At 44.0% G+C, this 12,448-nt stretch overlaps 1 protein-coding gene across 2 annotated transcripts in view; it reads right to left on the bottom strand.

Annotated features, from left to right (window-relative positions):
• The window catches only part of Oamb (Octopamine receptor in mushroom bodies), a 401,035-nt gene that overhangs the window by 244,862 nt on the left and 143,725 nt on the right, over window positions 1-12,448 (bottom strand). For both annotated transcript variants that reach the window (XM_065220322.1, XM_065220323.1), the window contains exon 2: window positions 6,921-7,488. The gene's annotated coding sequence lies outside the window, so the exon portion shown is untranslated. The remainder of the gene's footprint in view (window positions 1-6,920; window positions 7,489-12,448) is intronic.

Here is a 12,448-nt window from a genome sequence, read left to right as displayed (position 1 = left end):
CAACGCCGTTTTGCTGTGGCGTGTAGGCGGTCGTGAACTGGGGTGAAATTCCTTTCGAAAAATAGAATCGTCCGAGGTGTTTGGATGTATACTCCCCTCCTTGGTCAGACCTGATTGCGGTTGTATACCTGCTGAAACGTGTATGTACCATTCCTACATAAGCTACGATCTTTTCGGCGGCTTCGAATTTGTGCATCAAGATGAAAATCACAGTGAATCGACTGAAATCGTCTATCATCACCATGAAATAACGAGCTCCTCCTGGCGTTACGGTGTTCATCGCGTACAAGCCGTTGTATCGCTTCGATGTCACGGTGCCCAAACTTGCGGTGCCAGTCATGAATGCAGTTTTTTGTGTGGTTTATCTCGGCGGTTTTCAGGTCGTGATGGCACACACTTAGTTGGTACAGGCCACCAGCCTTAGCAGCAACAGCTGCTATTCGGTTGTTGTGCTCGATGACGCATTTTCTTGCGTCGAATTTGACCAACGCACCCTTGTCGGTCAATTGTCCCACAGAAACGAGATTTGTATCGAGTTCTGGAACGAGGAGCACATCTGATAAGATAATGTCTTGTTTATTACCTTCATTGTCTTTGCAGAAGAGATTGCCGGATCATTTTCCAGCGACATCGGCCACGCGACCATCGGCGAGCGTGATGGACATTCCCAAGATTGGCTTTATTTCGTTGAACAAAACTTCGTCACTACACATGTGACTCGATGCACCCGAGTCGATGATCCAATTCTTCGTCGAACGATTCACAGTAGGCCTTGAATTTGCTACAAACGCGAACGGCGACACCGCGTCGTTCTCCATGTCAACCGGCGCTTTGGGTTTCGGTTGCCTAGCAACATCCTTCTGCTTCGCTTCATTTTTCTTGCTGATCGAACGGCGATCCTTTTCCATGTGCCCTGGCTTCTGGCACTGGTGACACACCATGATCTTGGAACTAGCGTCGACTCGCAATATAGACTCACTTCGACCGGATCTCTCGTTTCGTTTTAGGGCTTCATCCAGCAACTTTCCCTTCACGATTGTCAATTATGTCAGCGTTTCGAATGACGCTGGCAGGCTTCGAAGAATGAGCACAACCGTCAGTGTGGCTCCCAATTCCAGCCCCGCATTGGTCAACCGTTGGAACAAATGCTCCATCTCGTGCAAATGGCGCTCCATGTCGTCACTATCCGAGTAGGTGAGGTTGCAGATCCGTTTCAAAATCGAAACTTTCGATGTCAGGGAGGTTTTCTGGTGATAATCCCTGAGTGTCTCCCAAATCTGCATGGCTGTGGTACACTTACGGATCAGCGACTGCTGCGTGATTCCGATGAACAGCGAAATCGTTCCTTGCGTCTTGGCGTCCCCGTTTGTCCATGCTTCGGTACGGGGTGCTGGCGCGTCGGTGGTAACGAATTTCCACAGCTCTTCGCGCATCAGTAGACTTTTCAGCTGGAAACTCCAACTTTCGTAGTTCTCGCTACCGAGCCTCTCGATGCCGAACTTGTCCATTTCGTCAGTAATTAAACTTCCGAAAAGGCCCATAACCTATTGGAATGGCCATAGATCGTGGGAATGAAACACTATCAAAACTATAAGAGAGTGAATGTTCTTTATTACCGAGCTTATACAGAGGTTACTATGATGGTAACATGGAACAAATTCAAAATTATTATGGCATGCTGCGTTTACTCGTCGTCGTCATCTCCCACATTACTGCCGGTAATTATCAAGTTGCATAGGATTTACTGTTGAAGCGGCATAACAACAGAAAGCAGCTGAAGAAACGCCAATTTCAATTCCTCCTCAAGCTGACTACCCTATCCAAACAGTCTGCCAACGATTTGCACAATCTACTAGCTGGTTTCGAAGAAAAATTGTGCAAACTTTGGACCAAGTGGTACAGCCGATTGATTATAAGCCGATTGATCGAGGTTGGCAAGTGTCCTCTTCCACTAAGGAAAAAGACATTATCAAGGAATTTTTGGAGTTCCTTCAACGACGGGTTCGCATCTTGGAGTCCTTACCCTCCAAGACAATCGAGATATCCAAACAATCCCATCCATAACTTCCTGCAAAGCAGAAGCCAACTGCAGTGAGGACTAGTTTCAACATGGTTCAGACGTTTGGAGGACATTGGCATCCTCTGGAAAGCATCCGTTATTCCAGTGTGGTTCATTCCAACGAATGTCGGTGACAGATAGGGATTTGATACTTCGATCGCATTCGTTGTGCAGGAACTGCTTTCGACGGGGACGCCATCATACGTTGATCTGCTTTAAGCCGGAAAGAAACTCCAATACGAGGTCAACCAAGGGCAGCACCGTATCCAAGGAAGCATTGAAAGCTTCATCCTCTTCCCCATCAACAAGTATCTAACAAGGCAGCTAACGACAGCTTGGTGGCAGGCACAGCCCATCAATGCTCGTCGAAGGTTTTGCTTGCTACGGCAGTCGTCGTCGTTTAGGATAACGATGACAATCGCATTCTGGATTCTGGCTCAGAAAGTAATTTCATCTCCGAGCGTCTTAGTCAACGCTTGAAGGTCACGCGTCAAAGGGTAGATATTTCAGTTCTGGGTATTGGTCAGGCAGCTACCAAGGTCAAACATCGGATATCGGCTGAAATACGGTCCCGGATTTCAGATTTCTCACGCAATATGAGCTTCTTGGTGCTGCCGAAGGTCACTGTGAATCTACCGACAACTACAGTAAACACCAGCTGGACACTTTCAGAAGGAATCGAGCTTGCTGTTCCGTCATTCTGGGTATCATCAGGAGTGGATCTCTTCCTGGGGATAGAGGCATTCACTTCTTTGATTCTGGTAATAAGTTTCGTTAGGAGAGCGACTACCAGAACTCCAGGATTCTGTTTTTCGCTGGGTAAAGGGTGATACGGTCAAAATTTGGTCAAGGGAAAACGCGTGTAAATCGGTGAAATCGTTTATTTAAAAAATCAAATTAAATTTCTTTTTCAAGTTCAATTAGTATAAAATTCAGGAAAAATATTCAGTTAGGCTTCCGCTTTTCCAAATCCGAATTGCCGGGCCTTACGCTTGACCCCTGCCATCAGATTTTGTACAGCCACCTTGTCCACCTTCTTCGCCGCAGAAAGCCAGTTTGCCTTGAACTGCTGCTCGCCATTAGCAGTTTTTTTGGTCTTCTTTAGGTTCCGCTTGACAAAATTGACACGCTCTGGCGTGTTGGGAGGATTCTTGTCCTTGGGAACCACCTGCACGTTGTTGGCGGCGTACCACTCCATGGCCTTTTTACCGTAATGGCAAGATGCCAAATCCGGCCAAAACAGTACGGAACAACCGTGTTTCTTCAGGAAAGGCAGCAGACGTTTATTCAAACACTCTTTCACGTAAATTTCTTGGTTGACAGTCCCGGAAGCTATGAAAATGCTGCTTTTCAAGCCACAGGTACAGATGGCTTGACAAACCAGATATTTCTTTGCGAACTTTGACAGTTTCATGTGCTTGAAAACATCTGCTACCTTTCCCCTTCCTTTTGCCGTATAAAACTCCTGTCCCGGAAGCTGCTTGTAGTCGGCTTTGACGTAGGTTTCGTCGTCCATTACCACGCAGTCAAACTTCGTCAGCATCGTCGTGTACAGCCTCCAGGATCGCGCTTTGGCCGTCGTATTTTGTTTATCATCGCGATTTGGAGTCACTACCTTCTTGTAAGTCGATAGTCCGGCTCGTTTTTTGGCTCGATGCACGGTTGTAGACGATACACCCAGCTTATTTGCGGCATCTCGTAGAGAGAGGTTAGGGTTTCGCTTGAAACTACCGGCAACTCTCTTTGTCGTCTCAGCGGCTTCCGGTTTTCGATTTCCCCCCGATCCAGACTTCCTGGCTGTCGACAAACGTTCCCCAAACACTTTAATTACATTTGTAACGGTTGATTTGGCAACTTTTAGCGATTTTGCCAACTTTGCGTGCGAGTAGCTCGGATTTTCGCGATGCGCGAGCAAAATTTTTACACGCTGCTCTTCTTGCTTGGACGGCATTTTGACATGTCAAGCGCGTCATACAAAAGAGTATAACCAGAGCTCAAATTCCTATTCATATACAAAACACAAGCTCCTGCTGCAGTTAACAAATAAGATTTATTATATAAGACCACGTAGTCCTTCGTCACCATTGCGTACAACTCCATAGGGCTGTCCCTTGTAGTTTTTTCTACATTAATTGAGTATTATTAAAGTAAACCCAATTACAAAAAAAAACTGTTGTTCCGTCACAAAACAAAAAATAAACGAGAAGGTTTTTTTTTTGTTTAACTCAATTAATCAACTTTCCAATTGCGTACTTCAATTATTACTTTCCAACATGATCATGCAACAAGGCATCATAGCATTTCAGTATAAAGATCACTGGAGAGCCCACCGTGTGAGAAATTGCTAATTTCGTTTAAGCACTGGTTGTGATCGCCTTCAGATGGAAGCAACTTACCGGATTGCGGAGGAGGAAGCACTTTTCATAAAATTCAAGCCTGAAGATTCATTTTACATTGTGCTGATGGAAATATGGTGAAGTTTCGCAGAGCTGTCGGACTGCTGCATTCCCTTAATCGGAAGGGGAATATATTCTGTTGTTTTGATTTGTTAAGATGGAGTGACACTGGATGAATTCCTTCTCAACACGGAAGACTCGAAAGCAGCCAGAGAAGCAACAACAGGACGAAGAACTAAAGCAAGACATGGATGAAGATCGGAGCGGTAGCAGCTGTGGTAGCCGGAGGTGCCACAGCGAAAGCAATTGAGTTGCTAGATGATGAGTTGATGGTAATCGACCCCGATCGATGACCCCGGAGGCCGGAAAGTACAGGAAAGGAGGACAAGCCAGCGGAAACCAGGAACAGCAGTCACAGTTTTTTCCATTACCAAAAAGAGTAGGTGGAAACAGCAACAATGCAGTGAGTAAAGAGAGGTAAACTGAAGAAAGTTGTGGGCGCGGTAGAATATAAGCAGCAAGCAGTTAGCTCTCAGGAAGAAATGAACTGACATTATTACCCTAATATTTTCTTTTGCTGGTCCGGAGGCGAACCAGCCTCAGGCTGAAAGCCTCTCTAATAAAGAAAACTTTACCTAACTTCTTTTGCTGGTCAAACAAATTGTTTGTAATCGGATCCGTATAGTTTTATAAACATTTGAACCTGAACAAATAAACGAATTAGAAAAACGGCATGTTTTGGGTTCTAAGTAAATTTGTAACTGGCATCTAAATTTAGCGTCTAAATTAAAACCTAGAAATCTTTCCCCTAAGATGTTTCAGGAAAACTATAATCCAGCTCATGTCCAATCACTGCTCGTTAGACTCGCATTTCTTTCGAATCTGGCTCACAGGCAGCAATTTGTGCGCTTGCGGTAGTGACTATCATGATATCGACCACGTGCTTTGGTCATGCACCCTACATTTTGTTGCTAGATCCAAGTTATCCGCATCCCTCAGGGCCCGAGGAAAACAACCTTTGTGGCCCGTTAGAGACATCTTGGCGAGCCGAGATCTCCATTATTTTAATTTAATTTATGTGTTTTTAAAACGGATCGATCTGAGGATTTAGTAGTTAGTGTCATCTTGTGTTCTCTCATGTTGCTAGGTCCCCATCGGTGTACCTCTATGTTCGTCTTTTCTCCAGTATGTCGTTTAGTTCTAGATCAAGAGCACATTGCTCGAAAAAACCTTGTGTTCTCAACCCCTACCCTGCCATCCGTTTGTTACAATTTGTTACCCCTAACCTCGGGATAGCTGCGAGTTATCGGCCCCCGCTTTACTAACGTTAGTTTTAAGTAACTTTGTAATCCTGACGATGAATATCGGCTCCGCAAAGCTACGGCAAATGAGCCTGGACAAATAAACGCATTATATAAAAAAAAATCCGATGCAAATCAACCAGAAAGTTCCCGACTATAGTCTATAGATTATACAGACTCACCATCACCGAAATACCTTCCGCAAATGAACCATCAAACAGCCATTCCCCCCCTATCGCATTAAGTATGCCACCAAACCATTAATTGAAGCAAACACAGCTTGATACAATTAGGGGCAACCTTTGCTCAAGCACAATGTCAAACAACAATATTTCCGCGTCCCATAATTCGCGTGATGGTGTTACCATTTTGTAGTAATCCGGTGCTGGCACGCATTACGGAACACGCCATTTACCCTTGGCAACCCGCTGGGCTATCACCAGCCCCTCACTTGACGCCGGCTTGCTAGGATGGATCAACTCTCATCGAGCGCTAAATTACTGTTTCATTTGCTCATTTGTCGAGTGCACACACTCCTTCGCCTTCGGGCTTGCTCTGGTAAGTGTGTTCTCCATAATTCCTAGCCCAAAAAAGCGCCCTGCTCCTGCCAGTTGCAACACTGTCGCCAACTGTGTGTAGCTGCTCACTTTCCCACAGCTCACACCTCAGCTCCTCACGTTTCTCCTGCCTCTGGTGCGTTGTTCTGCCTCCTCTACCTACTTCCTGCCGGCAGTCACAGATTGTAACGGTGCGAGGAAAATTTCCATTTTAACGCCACTTTTGTCGTCGTCGTCGCCGTCGTCGCTCACCCATTCAAAAACATCCTCACATGCTGCTGGAGCTGGTTGAACGGTACAGGTTCCGTTAGTGTGATTCAAATGTACACGTGATGTAATCCACCGTCGATATCGCAAACTAACGGAAGCGTACTGTACCGGCAAAGGGAACCAGATATGTCAGAACTATACTCTCACCCACTTAACGCGTCCGCACACATTTCCCCCAACGACAAATTCCTGACGTGCGTTTTTCCACCTAACCTTCCTAGATGGGGAAGCGACGGCGATGATGACTGAAAAGATTGTTAAGATTCCAATTAGATGTCCTTCCTCCCTTCCGCCTCCCATCCTATATAATCAAGGAACAAACACGACACACACATACATTTCTGGTCAACCCTGAAGGCATCGGAAAGCAGCTGGGTACTTCCACGGAACACACCCACAATCGTATACGTATGTCACACAACGTCGTTCACTTATTTTTCTGCTTCTTCTTCTTATTATTCTACTACTTCTTCAGCCTTTCACCACGCAAACAAAACCGAAGCAGGCGGCCACCAGGCAGAGGGGGCGGAAAAGCAATCCTTGACAGACGGCGAGAAACTCTCCAACAACAAAGGCAGAGCCTGCTACTTCCAGTCAGTTATTCCAACTTCCTTCTTCCCCCTCCGACTTGCTGTTCAGCTTTAAAATGTTGTCTTCCGGCGGCGCGAGAGCTTTTGTTCCACGCCGTTGAAAGCAGCGCACGCTTTCACACTTCCGGTAACGTGCTACACTATACACCGTTGAAGCTCACTCGGAATGTTGTAGGCGTTTTTTAGCGTGCCGTGCTGATAGGATTGTGATTTGCTGCTCGCTGCTCGGGGGAGCCTTTTCTTGCTTTCCTTTTTCCGCTTCACCGACGACTAGCTGGGATAATGCCTCTGGCCCGATGGCACATCATTCCGGGTCTGTGAATGAAAACGGAAAGGAAAAGGATTTCTCTTAGCTAATTATGGTCATGACATTTTAGATTGCGATTGCGTAATTAAAAGCAGCGCTGAAATTGCAGTCATTTGATGCAGTGGTTTGCGGGGGAGGGGAGCTAGATTGACCGCCCGTCGTTGCTACTTGGTACTTGCACCGAGAACCAACAGATGGTTGCTGTTGGGTGTTATGCAATCATCTTCATTGGACAGGTTTTATTTATACTACGGCATTGTTCCGTTTTCGGCAACAGACTTTTTTGTTTTTCAGTAACCACAAACAGAACAATTTTCAATTTTGTTGAAATTGGCAAAACTAGTAGTAATATTGTACCCTTTGCTACGAGCAAAGTATGGTCGACTTAAACTTGACGCATTTCTTTTAATCGAGCATTTAAAAAAAAAACCTGAACACCCCTCATTTTGTAGGTATGTGCGTGCAGAATGATGCCTATATTTTGATTTTGACATTTGCTCTTCAGTTAACAAAATGGCGTCCAAGCAAGAGGAGCAACGCATCAAAATTTTGCACGCACGCCGAGTTAGCGAAATCGTTAAAAGTGGTTGGTTGGTTGATTGTCTTTATTAGGGAGATTTTCAGCCAGACGCTGGTTCATCTCCGAAAAAGAAACGTGGTCAAAACATCTCTCACCAACCAGTAGGGAATGTTCGTCGACAGCCAGGAAGCCTGGATCGGGAAGAAATCGAAAGCCGGAAGCCGCAGCGACGACAAAAAGAGTGTCCAGCGGTTTCAAGCGGGACCCCAACCTCTCCGTCCGAGATGTCGCAAAGAAGCTGGGAGTGTCGTCTACAATCGTGCATCGAGCTAAAAAAAAACGAGTCGGACTGTCGAAGGTCGAAGTAGTGAGTCCAAATCAAGACAAGACGGCCGAAACACGATTCCGGAAGCTGAACACGACGATGCTGACGGAGTTTTTCATTTTAATGGACGACGAAATCTAGGTCAAGGCAGACTTCAAACAGCTTCCTGGGATGTTTTATACGGCAACCGGAAGGGGAAAGGTGGCAGACATTTTCAAGCATATGAAACTGTCGAAGTTCGCTAAGAAATATCTGGTTTGGCAGGCTATCTGTACCTGTGGCTTTGAAAGCGACATTTACCTGGAACAACGTCTGCTGCCTTTCCTGAAGCAACACGATTTTTCCGTGCTGTTTTGACCAGATTTGACATCCTGCCATTACGGAAAAAAGGCCATGGAGTGGTATGCCACCAACAACGTGCAAGTGGCGCCCAAGGACAAGAACCCTACACACTTAAACAGAGACCCTGAGTTCGGTAAAAAAAAATACTGTCTTAAATCGGTAATGCTAAAAATTGCAGATTTTTCGGTATTTTCTCGCTTTATTGCTGAAAACTGTAAATGAAATGATCGAATTTCGGTAAACATTTTTACCGGCAGGTCTGTAAATCAGCTTCATCACTGACTTCGGTGAAATTTTTCACTGAGGTTTCGGCAAACACAGCGTTCCATTACTGAGTTCGGTAACGGTCTCGGTAAACGTCAAATCCACCATATTGTGATTTTCGATTGACTTTAAAAACGTTCGTGTTTGTGGAAAATAAAAAGGTGAAATTATGGAGGCTGTTATGCAGCACCAAGATGAGCGAATCGTAGATATTTTCCGTAAGTAATTAATTTTAGTTATCTAAATAAATACCGATTACAGATGGCCGATGTTGTTGCTTGTTTTTTTCTGTCGGTTCAAGTTGCATTCCCGTTGGTTACGATCTGAAAACAGCATTTTGAATCTTCATCCAATGCATCCCTGTTTTCAGTGTAGCGCCGAATCCTTCCGACAAAAACTTGTTTTTGTTCATTGGTGGAGCAATTTGCAATACTAACACATTGATCACGACTGCAGCCAAATTTTTGCATGGATTGCAGTGACCGCCACCTTGAAACAATATTAAAGCAAATTACAGTTGAGTGGGTTACCTTTTTAAAAAGTTACAGATCGTTCGCTAATTTTTGATTTGCATATCGTCCTCAAAATTACAGTTCTCCGGTAAAGTCGACTACAAACCAAGCAATGCACATCGGTAAACGTTACCAATCGTTCGGTAAATTTGACAGCTAATTTTGCTGATCCAGTTTACAGATTTTTCAGTAATGTTCTCGATTACCGAAAACATTATCGACCGTTCAGCTGTTGAGAATTCGGTGATTTCTTCTAAGTGTGTACCAACACACCAGAGCTCCGCCCAATCGAAAAATATTGGGCCATCGTCAAGCGGAACCTGAAGAAGACGCAAAAAAAACTGTTGGAAGCGAGAAGCAGTTTAAGGCAAACTGGCGTTCTGCGGCGAACAAAGTGGACGAGATGGCTGTACAGAATCTGATGGCAGGAGTTAAACAAACGGCCCGGCAATTCGGATTCTAGCTCCGTAACTCTATCCCAAGCCGTAGAAAAGTAAAATGAATAGTCTCGGTAGTTTGTTCACTGAACTTTCCAAAAACTTTCTTCGCATTTCAAGCTTATTGAATATCGCAAATTAGCTTATTGCGTGCTCTCAAGTTAGTGTTCTAGATGCATTTCCACAGTTATTAATTGAGAGCTTTCGATGCCTGTACCATCTTTGCATTAGTATAATTGTGGGGCAAGAACAATCATATATATGTCACAGGGAAGTCGAGAAATTTTCCAACCCGGAAGATTCCTAGACCGGACCGGGAGTCGAACCCAGCCACCTCCAGCATGGTCTTGCTTTGTAGCTGCGCCTTTACCGACTGGGCTAAGGGAGGCCCCTTAGCCGATCGAGTAGCCGATTGCATTACTTTACAAAATTGTGGAAAGTGAAATCTCAAAATATGAAACTTCGAACGGGATATGTTTGAATACTTTTCTGGAATACCAGGAACTACAGCTAAGGCTTGTACTCGAAAAACACCATTTTTATCCGTGTGTAACTTTTTTATCCGTGGGTAAAAATAGATGAAAATCTGGGTATAACTAGTTTGGAGTGAATTGTTTACATGTGCAAAATTTCATAACAATCGGTTCAGTCGTTATTGAGATGTCATCGGCCGGCACCGGTGGTGTAGTGGTAAGGTTGACAGCTTTCTCACCCCAATGGGTCTGGGTTCAATCCCAGCCGAGGTCGGTGGGATTTTTCTGAGGCATAAAAATCTCTGGTCACGTTTTCCTTCGGAAGGGAAGTAAAGCCGTTGGTCCCGGCCCATGTGTGTTTGAATGGGTGCGATATCCTAAGCAGGTGTGGAAGCTGCCTTCCTGCACATTCGATTGCCGTCAATGGATGGCAATTGATGTCCGTCGGTGATTGGTACTAGATTGCGGAACAGAGACCGACGTTAAATCTGGAGTAACATGTCAGAAGGGCCTATCTAGAATTTGACAGTTTTGAAAAAAAAATAAATTTCAAATTTCGGTTTAAATTTTCAAATCCTTTTTAAAACAGTAACATTATAGAAAACATTAAGGAAAGCTAAAAGAAGCACAAAAACTAAAGCTTTAAATATCATGCATCATATCCGTCGAAAATCCACTACCAACATGTAAAAAATGCGAAAATGTGAAAATAAACCGTAATAGTCCCTTTATACTCGTTACCCTGAGTTAGACCCTTTCTGTTAGCACGTATTTTGTTTTTAATTTTAGTAAGAACCTTTTAGTTGAACCTTTATTTACATGGCATTTTCATTAGATCTTTTTTGATTAGCTGCAGGTTGTTTTGAATTCTTTATTTATTGTGATAAAACCGGTGTATATGTGTTGGGTATTAATTGGCCGATACGGCCGACGATTTAGTCATCTACGATTCCAACTGGCACCCTTAAATGGATGCACAGGCTATGGACCGCCCCTATCGTATTGTTCAGAAAAAGCAGTTTCATCACCGAAAATACCGTTGAAAAAATTGTAGAACGGGCAGAAAAATAGAAATCAAGATTGTTATTATAAGCTATTAATCAAGATTGTTATTATAAGCTATAGCTATAAGCTATAACCAACGTGTCGATCAATGAAGAAAGCGGAAAGTTAGACTGATAATGTTTTCCGTTATAAGACTACGGACTGCACTAATAAGAGTTAGATTTGTAACGTTCAACATATTTTATTTAATAAATTGTATTTGTATTGATATATGTGGATAACGATTGATGACAATGCTGAACAATAATTGTAGAACGGTTGTTTGGGTTTGGTTTTGCTGGGAAACCAGTGAGTAATTTGTACTACATAGGCCACTCGTTGTCGACTGCCTCTAAATATTCCACTGGCCAGTCGTCGGTGTTTGGATCCAAATCAGCATCGAAGTCTTTTTCAATCAGTTTTCTTTTTCTGCCTCGTTTTGGTGCCACGAGATTTTTAAGTACGTGTCATAATACTGCTTGTTCTGAATGAATGGCATCAACTTTTTAAGATCATCCAGCTTCTCCTTGGGTAATGAAATCGGTTCTTTTTCTATTAGCAAAAGCTGAGGGAGAGGCATATCTATGTGAAATACTTTCTCATCGCCCAAAGCGAAACTAGAGAAGTCTTGTTCCTTAATATTCGTTTTATAAAATACAACGCCAGGAGAGGCAGTGCGGTATTCAAACTTCATGATTTGTTGGAATTTGATTAGGTGTCCTGACGAGTTATGCTTTGGGTGTTTATATCTGGCTTCAAGCGATTTTAAAGCGAAAAAATCGCTTTGCTCTAATTCCGTAACATTGAACGGAATTTTTCTTTTAACCTGGGATATAAAACCGCCCAGTCCCGCGGCGTTTCAATATCCATCGTGTTCTGCTTCTTGGCCCGCTCAATGGCAGCGTGTACAGAGTCCATATGGCTATGGCCACTGACCATAAAGTTATGCTGAATGGTCATTTCTCGGTTTGCTCTTTTGCACTCCTCAATGAAAAGGCTCATTGTCATGCACATTGTAATATTATGATTCTGTCCACCGCACCTATCCGAA

The sequence above is a fragment of the Ochlerotatus camptorhynchus genome, unplaced genomic scaffold, assembly GCF_037179485.1.
Source record: "Ochlerotatus camptorhynchus isolate MF236.1 unplaced genomic scaffold, CSIRO-AGI_Acam_v1.1 ptg000124l, whole genome shotgun sequence".
Classification (NCBI taxonomy): Eukaryota; Metazoa; Arthropoda; class Insecta; order Diptera; family Culicidae; genus Ochlerotatus; species Ochlerotatus camptorhynchus.
The sequence above is the reverse complement of the archived record's forward strand: the minus strand, read 5'-3'. Positions and strand labels throughout refer to the sequence as shown.